Raw genomic sequence first — 12102 nt, 5'->3', positions numbered from 1 at the left:
AGCAAGAGTAAACATAAAGGTCTTTAGCTTGGATTTAAAAATAGGCAGAGTAGGGGCAGATCTAATGTGTTCAGGGAGTTTGTTCCAGTTATGAGAGGCATAGTGGGAGAACGCGGCTTCACCATGTTTTGATTTGGTCCTCGGGACAATTAGTAGACCAGTGCCTGAAGATCTCAGGGATCTGGATGGTTCATAGTGTAGAAGCATTTCAGAGATGTAGTGTGGGCCTGACCCGTTGAGAGATTTGTAAACTATTAGCAGAATTTTAAAGTCTATTCTAAGATTTACTGGCAGCCAATGCAGGGATTTGAGAACTGGTGTAATGTGTCTTGTTAGAACTCTAGCAGCCGCATTCTGAATGAGCTGTAGTTGTTTAATAGCTTTTTTGGGAAGACCATTGAAAAGACTGTTGCAGTAGTCTAGCCTGCTAGAAATGAAAGCATGAATTAGTTTTTCAAGATCTTGTTTGGACATATAGGGCCCTATTCTCCCACAGGCCTTCGGCGCTAAAACGGGCCTTAAACGCAAAAAAACGTGCCTTGCGCGTGTTTTGGGACGATATCAATAGGCTTTACGCTGCCAAATGCGCTTTAGGCCGAATGGGCGTGGCGCAGTCTCAGAATGGGCCAAAGTGGGCGTGTCGGCCTTAAATCTCGGCGTACTGATATCTTGGCACCTGCCTTAAATTTAGCGCTTTGCGCCTTTGAAAACCAGGCCTATTCACTGCGCCAGTGCACTTGTGCCTCTCCCCTGTCACCCTTCTCTGTCTCTCTCTGAAACCAGGCCTATTCAGTGCGCCAGTGCTCTTCTGCCTCTGAGTCACCCTTCTCTCTCTCTCTCTGACTCCCTCGCTCAAACAGACACAACACATAGCAGCACCCAGCTTCCCATAGGAAATAGCAGTTGTAAGTTTACTGCCTGTGAATGTCCACTCCCAGCATGCAATTGGGTCCTCCATTTCGCTACTAAATAGCAACTAAATGAGCCGAAATAGATATAAAAGGTAGATCTAAAATAATGTGTAATGGTAAGACAACCTGCAATTGTCGAACATTTATATTGGACCAAATAAAACATGAAATGAAACACCACCCTATGTGAAACATATATGTCCTCTTGAGCCTATATATACCCTGTGTGGATTTAACGTGATTTAGGTAAGTGACAGCGGAACGCGCTTCGGAAGCTTCTACTGTCATCTGCTATACTGTGATGTGCGCTCCAATAACTTCGCCCTACTCCACATTTAGTTTTACAATAAAAACACATTTATGCAATGACTTTACATAATGTAGGGTATATTTATGTGCATCATTCTACCTGCAGCAGGGGAGAGAAAACGATATCTTTCTGGACAAACTTTCACCAATCTAATAGGCTATATTTTTCTAGCTGATGCGTTTAGTACATTATTTTCACTTTGATCTTGCTATAGTGTAGCGTATTTACATGCTTGCAGTATTGAAACTGCAGTTAGATTGGTTTGAGAAGCATAATAATATGGAATAATAGCCTATAATGCAGACAGACAGGCTGGATGAAGGGAGGGGGGGGGGGGGGGGGGGGGCAGAGCGTTTGGCTTTCGTCTGGTTTTGCGGGATCACTGGAATTGGAGCTAAAAAGGCAAGCGTGCGATTCGTTTATTGCACTTATCCAATGAGCATGACGGTGCATAATTTTACGCCTAAAAGGCGTGGTTGTAATGCTTTGGGCTGCATCTAGCGCCAGCACGACGATATCAAGTGCGCCTTTCCACGCCCACTGCTTTGATCTGCGCCTGCCGCTCGGCCTAGAAACTGCGCCGATGCAACGATAGGGCCCATAGCCTCTAATCCTTGCAATATTTTTTAGATGATAGAAGGCAGATTTTCTTATAAGCTTGATGTGGGAGTTGAAATTTAGATCAGAGTCAATAATAATGCCAAGATTTTTTACCTGGTCCTTTGGCTTCAAAGATAGGGATTCGAGGTGAGCAGTAACTTTGAGCCTATCTTCTTTTTTGCCGAAGACAATTATCTCTGTTTTGTCTTTATTAAGTTGGAGAAAATTCTGGCACATCCAATCATTAATTTGCGCAAGGCACTGACACAGTGTCTCTATGGGGGCATAGTCATCCGATGAGAGGGCTATGTAGAGTTGGGTGTCATCTGCATAGCTATGATAAGCTATTTTGTTTTTTTGCATAATTAGGCCCAGAGAGAGCATATAAAGGTTAAACAGGACAGGACCTAAAATTGATCCTTGGGGTACCCCACATGTCATTTTGGTTTGTTCAGATGTGTAGTTGCCAATGGAGACAAAGTAGTTCCTGTCTTGCAGATAAGATCTGAACCACTCTAGGACCGTGCCGGAAAGCCCGACCCAGTTTTCCAGTCTGTCCAATAGAATTTCGTGGTCAACCGTATCAAAGGCAGCGCTGAGGTCTAGTAACATTAAGATTGAGATTTTACCTGAATCAGTGTTCATTCGGATGTCATTTATAACTCTGATAAGCGCAGTTTCGGTGCTATGATGGGGTCGGAAGCCTGATTGGAAGGGATCTAGGAGATCATTGGAGGATAGAAAGGTATTGAGTTGTTGGTAGACAGTTTTTTCGAGTATTTTGCTAATAAAGGGAAGATTTGATATTGGTCTGTAATTGCTGATTATAGAGGGGTCGAGGCTACGCTTCTTTAGCAAGGGCTTAACAACTGCAGTTTTTAGAGATTTTGGAAAAATGCCTGTAAGAAGAGAGGTAATAATTATCTTCAGTATGTCGGTCGCCAGGCAACTGTAGACATTTTTTAGAAAGCTTGTTGGCAGGGTGTCTAGGCAACACGATGAGGATTTAAGGCCTCGTATCGTTTCTTCTAGTTTCTTGTGGTCAATGACATTGAACTGAGTCATGTTAATTAAGCCCCTATTCTGTGGGTGCGGCGGAGCCACATTTGTTCTTGATGTGGAAATAGTTAGTCTGATATTTATAATTTTATCCCTAAAGAAGGTCGCAAATTCATTGCATTTGACATTGGATAGAAGATCAGGGGCAATTTGTGGGGGGGGGTTTGTCAGCCTGTCAACAGTGGCAAAAAGAGTGCGAGCGTCATTGGTGTTTTTGCTGATAATGTCGGAGAAGAAGAATTTTCTGGAATTTTTTAGTTCCTGGTTGTAGGAGTGAAGACTATTTTTATAGATGTCATAGTCGATGTGAAGTTTAGTTTTCCGCCATTTGCGCTCGGCTTTCCTACAATCTCTTTTTTGTTATTTACAGAGGGAGCGTTTCTCCATGGTGCTTTTTTCTTACCGGAGATTAGTTTAGATCTAATGGGAGCTACAGCATCAATAGCCTTTAGGGTTTTAGAATTGAAGTTATCTAGGAGATCATTGACAGAGGCTGAGGAGAGGGAAGGGGCCAGCGAGAAAGCCTCCATGAACCGTGTGCTAGTGCTCTCGTTGATGTGACGCTTTTTGATGGTTTTTGACCGAGTAAGAGCGATAGGGGTGACCTTGAGTTCAAGAAAGATACAGAGATGGTCGGACAGAGCAACATCACTAGCTGAAAGAAACGATGACTCAAAGCCCTTGGTGATAAATAAGTCTAGGGTGTGGCCTCGATTGTGAGTGGGCCCAGAGACATGTTGTAACAGGTCAAAAGTGTCAAGGAGGTTATTCAATTCTTTGGCATTATTATCATTGGGGTTGTCAATATGAATATTAAAATCTCCTGCAATAGTTAAACAGTCGTGTTCTATGGAGATTATAGAAAGGAGTTCTGAAAATTCATCAAAAAAACTACTAGAGTACTTAGGTGGTCTGTATATAATCAGTAGTAAAATAGAGGGAGAGCACTTCAGAACAGCGGCCAGATATTCAAACGATGAAAAGTCGCCAAACGATACCTGCTTACATTGAAAAACATCAGAGAAAATAATAGCTACTCCTCCCCCCTTCTTACCGACTCTGGGGGCATCAATGTAGTTAAAGTTAGGTGGGGCTGACTCATTAAGAACATATTCCCTGTTGTTTAGATCAAGCCAGGTCTCTGTGAGGAACATGAGGTCCAGTTTATGACTCGTAATCAGATCGTTTATTAGAAGCGACTTGCTTACAAGTGACCTAATATTTAGCAGTGCAGCCTTGATACTTGCATTGCTGGGTTGATTTTGTAAATGCTTTTCAGAGTGTCCCTGGAGAACAGATACTAGGCTTGGTCCTGGAACAGGACGTGCTGAGAGATAATCTTTGTTTGTTCTGTAGCTAATCAGGGTGGGGATAGCTAGACATTTGATCGTTTCATGATGCTCTGTGACCTTGTTTTTGGGGCCGGAAAGGATTTTTTCAGTTTTCCCCTTTGGGGCAGGCAGGGAGATTGAGGGAAAGGTGAGCGGGTGGGAGGGGGAGGTGGTTTTGAGGGTGTGCCATGTATTTCTAGCTGCATGAAGACCAAAGGATGCATGGAACAATGAGGATACATATTTGCTGTGCCTTCGTAGGAAGTACAAAAGTGTTTACAAAAACGTTTGTGTTTGTGCGTCAAGTTGTGTCAATTCAACTTTATTTGTATAGCCCTTGATCACACTTACAGTCTCAAAAGGCTTCACAGCAGACACACGATGAGACAAATAATGAAAACAACCGTGCCCAACCTTAGAGCCTCAATACAAACAAGGAAGAAACCCTGTGTGTGGATCTGTGCATCTACTATGTCTTTGAGACTATGCATGACAGAGAGAGAGAGAGAGAGAGAGAGAGAGAGAGAGAGAGAGAGAGAGAGAGAGAGCGCGGGGGTGAGAGAGAGAGAGAGAGAGCGGGGGTGAGAGAGAGAGAGTCGGGGGTAAAGCAATGAGCTAAAAACCATGACAAGCTCCCAGGTCATTTTTCAATAGGGAAGGAATCAATAAGGCTGACTCAAGCAGAGAGAGCAGTCAGATGCTTCTGCTGCTTCTATGTTGGTGTGGTGTGGTGTGTGTGTGTGTGTGTGTGTGTGTGTGTGTGTGTGTGTGTGTGTGTGTGTGTGTGTGTGTGTGTGTGTGTGTGTGTGTGTGTGTACAGTACGTGCACAGTGAGGCTCGACTGAACTCTGATGCTGTCATAGTTATGGACTCAGTTCACTGCAAGAGCACCAAGAACTGAGTACGAGAATCATTATTCTGACAGTTACAAACGCCCTCCACGCGCGCGCGCGCGCGCACGCACACAAACTCTCTCTCTCTCTCTCTCTCTCTCTCTCTCTCTCTCTCTCTCTGTCTCTCTCTCTCTCTCTCACACACACACACACACACACACAGTCATACTCACAAAACACATATAAACATTTCAAATATGCACTCAAAGGACCAAATACAATTCAGAACATGTCTCGTGTTCTTCTCTGTTGACGTCAAATGCATTAAATGATGATTTATTCCCATCCTGCATCCATACTATAAGCTTGAAGTACAGTATAGCTCCACAACACACACACACACACACACACACACACACACACACACACACACACACACACTCACACTCACACACACACAAACACAGCCATACAAACAAAACACATACTAAACATTTCAAATATGCACTCAAAGCACCAAATATAATTCAGAACATGTCTCATGTTCTTCTCTGTTGACATCAAATGCATCAAATGATGATTTATTTCCATCCTGCATCCATACTATAACCTTGGAGTGTATAGGTCCACAACACACACACACACACACACACACACACACACACACACACACACACACACACACACACACACACACACACACACACACACACACACAGTCTCTCTCTCTCTCTCTCTCTCACACACACACACACACACACACACACACACACACACACACACACACACACACACACACACACACTGTCTGTCTCTCTCTCTCTCTCTCTCACACACACACACACACACACACACACACACACACAGTCATACTCACAAAACACATAAACATTTCAAATTCCAAAACACTCAAAGCACCAAATACAATTCAGAACATGTCTCAAGTTCTTCTCTGTTGACGTCAGATTAATCAAATGATGATTTATTCCCATCCTTGGAGTACAGTTAAGTATACCTCCACAACACACACACACACACACACACACACACAGAAATAAATACGTAGACACGCAATCAACAGTTGTTGAGTTGATCACACACACACACACACACACTACACGCACACGCGCACACACACACACACACACACCCCAGAGGCCAGAGTTCCTAACCTCGTCACAGTCTGCTAGAGCAACACATCGATCACTGTCCCCCATAAAGACGGAGAGGATGGGGAAGGAGAGGAGAGCCGAGGAGAGAATATGAGGGGGAGAAGAAGCTAGCAGAGGATGAGGGAAGTGAGGAGAGGATTTACACAGAAAAAGTAGTTCTGACCAGGCCGCCTGTGTGGTCAAGAGGGATATTACTTTGAAATTAAAGACCCCTCAAGTCATGTTTTAAGATGCATAAATACTCTACTTTGACTAATAATTTGTGTCTGATGTGGTTTTTCCACACAAAAAAGGTAAATTATCCTGTTAAAATCCTTAAAATTACTTCCCCTCCTTCTCCCTCAGACTGAATTGTCAACTCGTTAAACTCCATTTCCATCTTCTAGTCTGAGATTGCCCTCTGTTTAAGGGATTTCTATGGGGGGGATCCCCCAGGGGAATTCCATTTTATCCTAAACCAATCACCAGAGACCAACGTACCGGCCTGAATTGAACGTTAGTTAATCCAGCCGGGAGAATGCGAAAAAAGAAAAGAAGGAAAAATGCCTTCAAAGCAGAGTGTCGTTCAGTTTTCAAAGTAATCAGTACTTTTAATCAGTTTAAAACAGCCTTGATAGCAGCGCCTATCTCATCTGGTGACCGCTGCCATAGTTGTTATTACTCCTCGGCGCACTTGGCAACCTCTTGACGGCTTGGTCCTGCCCGTTGGGCTGTTTATTTGACGCTGATTGGCTAATCATTAGTCCCCCTTGGCACTGATTGGTTATTCATTTGTTCAACTGAGGAAAACACTGTTGCATCTGATGCCAGACCAGAAGCAGCCAAAACTCAACTCAGTGGAGTGGGCACATTCAAAGGTCTGGACCCATGCAGGCAATCTCCCCCATTAAAAATTCCAAAATCTGTAAATATGCAAATATTGTTGGTTCTTGCAGTTTAAATGCTGAATACTGGACAGGGATTAGCTCCAAGTATTTGACGTCACAAATCATGGTTGTACTGTAGGAAATCACCTTTTCAGTATGAGAAACGACGATTGTGGATACAGTTTTTTCATGTCAAGAACCTGCACAGAACCTCAAGCATTCAACTGAAGGAACAAGAGGAAAAACACATTTTTGAGTGGAGGGGGTCTTAAAAGCTATAGTAAGTGATAATATAAATGATACATCAAAAGATAAAAAATGACATGAAATACAGGAATTTAAATCCAATTTCTTCCAGCATTTAATTGTATCTGTATAATAACATTTTCTAAGATTGATGACTTCTGTCAGACGCACATACCATAGTGTACTGTAGCACAGATCTACATCCAACACCCAATGCCTTTGGATCATATGGGAGGGAGAGGGGAATGACTGAGCGACAGCAGGAGGGAAGATGAATGGATAAGAAGAAGATAGCAGGTTGAGAGTGAGAACACAGAGCGAGGAAAAATACAATAAAAATAAGTGAAAGGAGATTTGAGAAAGAAATTAGCTAGGTTCATTGGATTAATTTCCTGTCGTTAAAGTGGAGTATTTAAGAGCAGGGCAGGCAGGAAAATTATCACAGGGTGCAAGGGGGAACACATACACTGAAAACATAAGGTTCCCAAAGCTAAAATGTGGTGACACCAGCTGCCAGCAGGTAAATGGTGTTAAAACAACTTGCTAGTGTTTCCAGACCATGCAGAAATGTGACTTTTTGAGGCAGTAGTGAGCATGTGTAGAGGAAATGGGAGGAAGCAGAAAAGGCGAGTTTGTGAAAAAGACATGGAAACAGGAGAGGAGAGAGGGAATGAGGTAGAATAAAGACAGGGAAACAGGAGAGGAGAGATGGAATGAGGTAGAATAAAGACAGGGAAACAGGAGAGGAGAGATGGAATGAGGTAGAATAAAGACAGGGAAACAGGAGAGGAGAGATGGAATGAGGTAGAATAAAGACATGGAAACAGGAGAGGAGAGATGGAATGAGGTAGAATAAAGACAGGGAAACAGGAGAGGAGAGATGGAATGAGGTAGAATAAAGACAGGGAAACAGGAGAGGAGAGATGGAATGAGGTAGAATAAAGACAGGGAAACAGGAGAGGAGAGATGGAATGAGGTAGAATAAAGACATGGAAACAGGAGAGGAGAGATGAAATGAGGTAGAATAAAGATGGAAACCGCAGAGGAGAGAGTGAATGAGGTAGAATAAAGAAGAGGGGAGAGGGTTGAGGTAGAATAAAGACATGGAAACAGGAGAGGAGAGATGGAATGAGGTAGAATAAAGACAGGGAAACCGCAGAGGAGAGAGTGAATGAGGTAGAATAAAGAGAGGAGAGGGAATGAGGTAGAATAACGACATGGAAACAGGAGAGGAGAGAGGGAATGAGGTAGAATAAAGACATGGAAACAGGAGAGGAGAGAGGGAATGAGGTAGTATAAAAGGGTTTGGGGGAAATAAATCAAGCAGGTTGATGGGGTGCATTTGCCAAGAGTTGGATACTGAGTGGAGTATGGAGGAACGGGGAGAGGAGGAAAACAAATGAAAGGGTTGAAGACAGAACAGATTGCTGGTAATTGCGGAGAAGCAAACTAGATGAGGAGAATCGAGCCAAATGCTTTGAAGGAGAAGTTAGGAGAGAAAGTTAAAGATGCAAATACTGTATGGTAGAGGTCTTCACGGGTCCAAAATCACGGACCCGGACCCTAATGGACCCGGGACATTTGTGCCCGGACCCGGAGTGGAGCCGTCTATTATTAGAAATCTGAGACCCGGCCCCGGTCAGAACCGATAAATGTCGGACCCGTGTGGACCCGTATATTTTTAGAAATCTGAGACGCATGCAGATGCATGACTGAAAAGTCCCCTGGCTAACGTTAAATGCGAAGGGACACGCCGCCAACATCTTCACTGTGCGTGGCGTGCATTAGAAAGTGCGTTTCACAGTGATACATGGGGGCTGCTATATTGTTAACGCTAGTTAGATAGTACAGTAGTGTGGCAGTCTCTAATATGCTACCGCCGTTCATTCCCCCAAAAGCACACACAACAGCGCTAGAAACAATCACATACATGTTGTGACTTGTGTACTCACCATGTGATCATCAAATAATAATCCAAAGTACGCGAAACTGTCATTTTCAAAGTAAATCCATAGCGAGAGGAACCAGCAAGAGTGGTTCCAAGAGGGTTACCTCTCTGCAACGAAAATCACTTCCTTGTTTGCCTGAGACGCATGTGTACCCATGCGCTCACAATACATGCGCTTTATGTAAACGAGGAAGTAACGTAATTTTCGTTGCAGATGGGAAAGCTCTTTGCTACTTATTTTCTCTATGGATTTACTTGCAGTTTGTGACAACAAGCCTCACGTGCGCTGTTTTGATGCGTTTCTCTCGTGATCAGCGCTGATCACGGGTCTTCTCGGATCCACTCTTATTACACATAACGATAAATAGACCCGGACCCGTGGGGACCGTAATTGACCATAAGAAATATGGACCCGGACCCGTACGGGTCTCGGAACGGGTCCCGGGTCCTAGGGTCCGAGTAGACCCGTGAAGACCTCTACTGTATGGGGGTTAGAATAATAGCATCTGAAACCTGCTATAACATGCAGGGAAAGAGCCAAAGAAAAGCCAAGGAGAGCAGAGAGAGAGAGAACATGTCCCAGCAGTCACGAAGGAATGCGTCCTTAAATTAGAGTAGACTATCATTATCACACTCATTGAACTGTCATTATTAGCATCACAAACATAGATACCACTTGTCTCACGCAAGTTTTCCCTTTCCTCTCCACGCTCTCCTGATCCCTCCATTCCGACAAGGAGCCCAATCAGATGACCTCCGAGAAGCTGGAATCCTTGAAGCTCTGAAACAATGATGACAATGGCGGAAAATGTTTCTTATCAGACTTCAGAGCTATAACTCAGACCGAAGCTCTGCAGGAGCAGTGCACTGAGCCAGCCCCTTCTTATTCCCCATGGTGGCAAATTCTGCCGCTCATCACAGCCCCCACCATCTGATACTGACATACAAGTCCCAACCACTGATAGCACTGTGGCCCTGGGTTCGATTCCCGCCAGGGCATGTCCCCCCCTATGCCCAGGTGGGCTATCTCATCAAAGTTCCGCATGTTCTCCCCGTGCTCCCCTGGCTTCCACCATACGACATTGTGTGACAGTGACAACGGTGGTGGCCAGTAAGGGTGTAGGCGTAGGGGTGGTGGATAGGTGCAAGCATTTGTCTCTGATGTCGGAGACTAGGATCCCCAGCATGTTCAAAGTCTACATTTCAACCGCAAGTGACATTAAATTATGCCTAACCATAACCATAACCATAACCAAGCTGATTGTTGACTAACCATAACCCAAGTTGTTTTATTTGCGTGACATTTTCAAATTAACATTGGCAACACAGAGACATTTTCAAATTAACCACTGTTTTCAAATGAAGTCTCGTGGTCTCGTGGCATCTAAAAATGGCGAAAAACCTGGCATCCTAAAAATGATGAAAAAGCAGTAGCCAGTGTGGTTAAAAAGTGACCCCAAGGTGTCATGGCAAAGCGGCAGAGCTTGATGCCCTGGGTTGAGCAAGCATGTCCATCTGTCGTTCTATAGGGGTTCAAGCATGTCCATCTGTAGTTCTATAGGGGTTCAAGCATGTCCATCTGTAGTTCTATAGGGGTTCAAGCATGTCCATCTGTAGTTCTATAGGGGTTCAAGCATGTCCATCTGTAGTTCTATAGGGGTTCAAGCATGTCCATCTGTAGTTCTATACGGGTTCAAGCATGTCCATCTGTCGTTCTATAGGGGTTCAAGCATGTCCATCTGTAGTTCTATAGGGGTTCAAGCATGTCCATCTGTAGTTCTATAGGGGTTCAAGCATGTCCATCTGTAGTTCTATAGGGGTTCAAGCATGTCCATCTGTAGTTCTATAGGGGTTCAAGCATGTCCATCTGTAGTTCTATAGGGGTTCAAGCATGTCCATCTGTCGTTCTATAGGGGTTCAAGCATGTCCATCTGTAGTTCTATAGGGGTTCAAGCATGTCCATCTGTAGTTCTATAGGGGTTAGTTTCTGAACTTGAAAAAACTGGGCTTTTCAAATGTTTCTGAGATCGACAGAACAGACACATTCTTAGGGCAATGTTGCATCAGTTCTTTTCCTTCCATCATCAGCCTCTTTGTATCGTACAAATTGCCAGTCGATCAAATATGTAAAGTGAAATGGGTTAAGACACCGGACAGACGAAGGCAGAGAACAATTAGGGAAAACATCTGTCTAAAATAGCATTCTCTTCTCCTGTGTCTTCCTCCCCCCCATGTCCTCTAACAGTTGCAGACAGACTAAGTGATCGTGACAGCATTTATGCCCCAAAAGGAATGTGCTTCCTCGCTCCGCTGCTTTGGCTAGAGCCTAGATGAGGGGATGGAGTCACTTTAGATTTTGAGGATGGGTCAAACAAGCCCTCTCAGTGGAACATTAGTTCCTACCCCCCGTCTGAGCAATGGGCACCAGGTTTAGCTCACTCCACTAACTCTAAATCAATTAAACTATTCGCTAAATCAGACACTTTATACAATACACAGCTCTCTCTCTCTCTCTCTCTCTCTCTCTCTCTCTCTCTCTCTCTCTCTTTCTCTCTGTCTCTTGCTCCCTCTGTCTTTCTCACTCTCTTCTTCTCTGTGCTCTATGTCTGTGTCTCTCTCTCTCTCACACACACACACACACACACATACACACAACAAAAGGCCAAGGTGGTGTGGTGCTAGTGCCATCGTTTGACTAAACGGAGGTTGTAATGACACCAGAATGAAAGACAAAGACAACAGACTTCTCCACATCTCAAGGGCAGACAGGTCATCATTCAAGAGGCTGTGTGCAACTTGGTCTTTGTTTCCCATGGGTAGTTTCTT

Source organism: Poromitra crassiceps, assembly GCF_964638095.1.
Source record: "Poromitra crassiceps genome assembly, chromosome: 5".
In the NCBI taxonomy this organism is placed as follows: Eukaryota; Metazoa; Chordata; class Actinopteri; order Beryciformes; family Melamphaidae; genus Poromitra; species Poromitra crassiceps.
The sequence above is the reverse complement of the archived record's forward strand: the minus strand, read 5'-3'. Positions refer to the sequence as shown.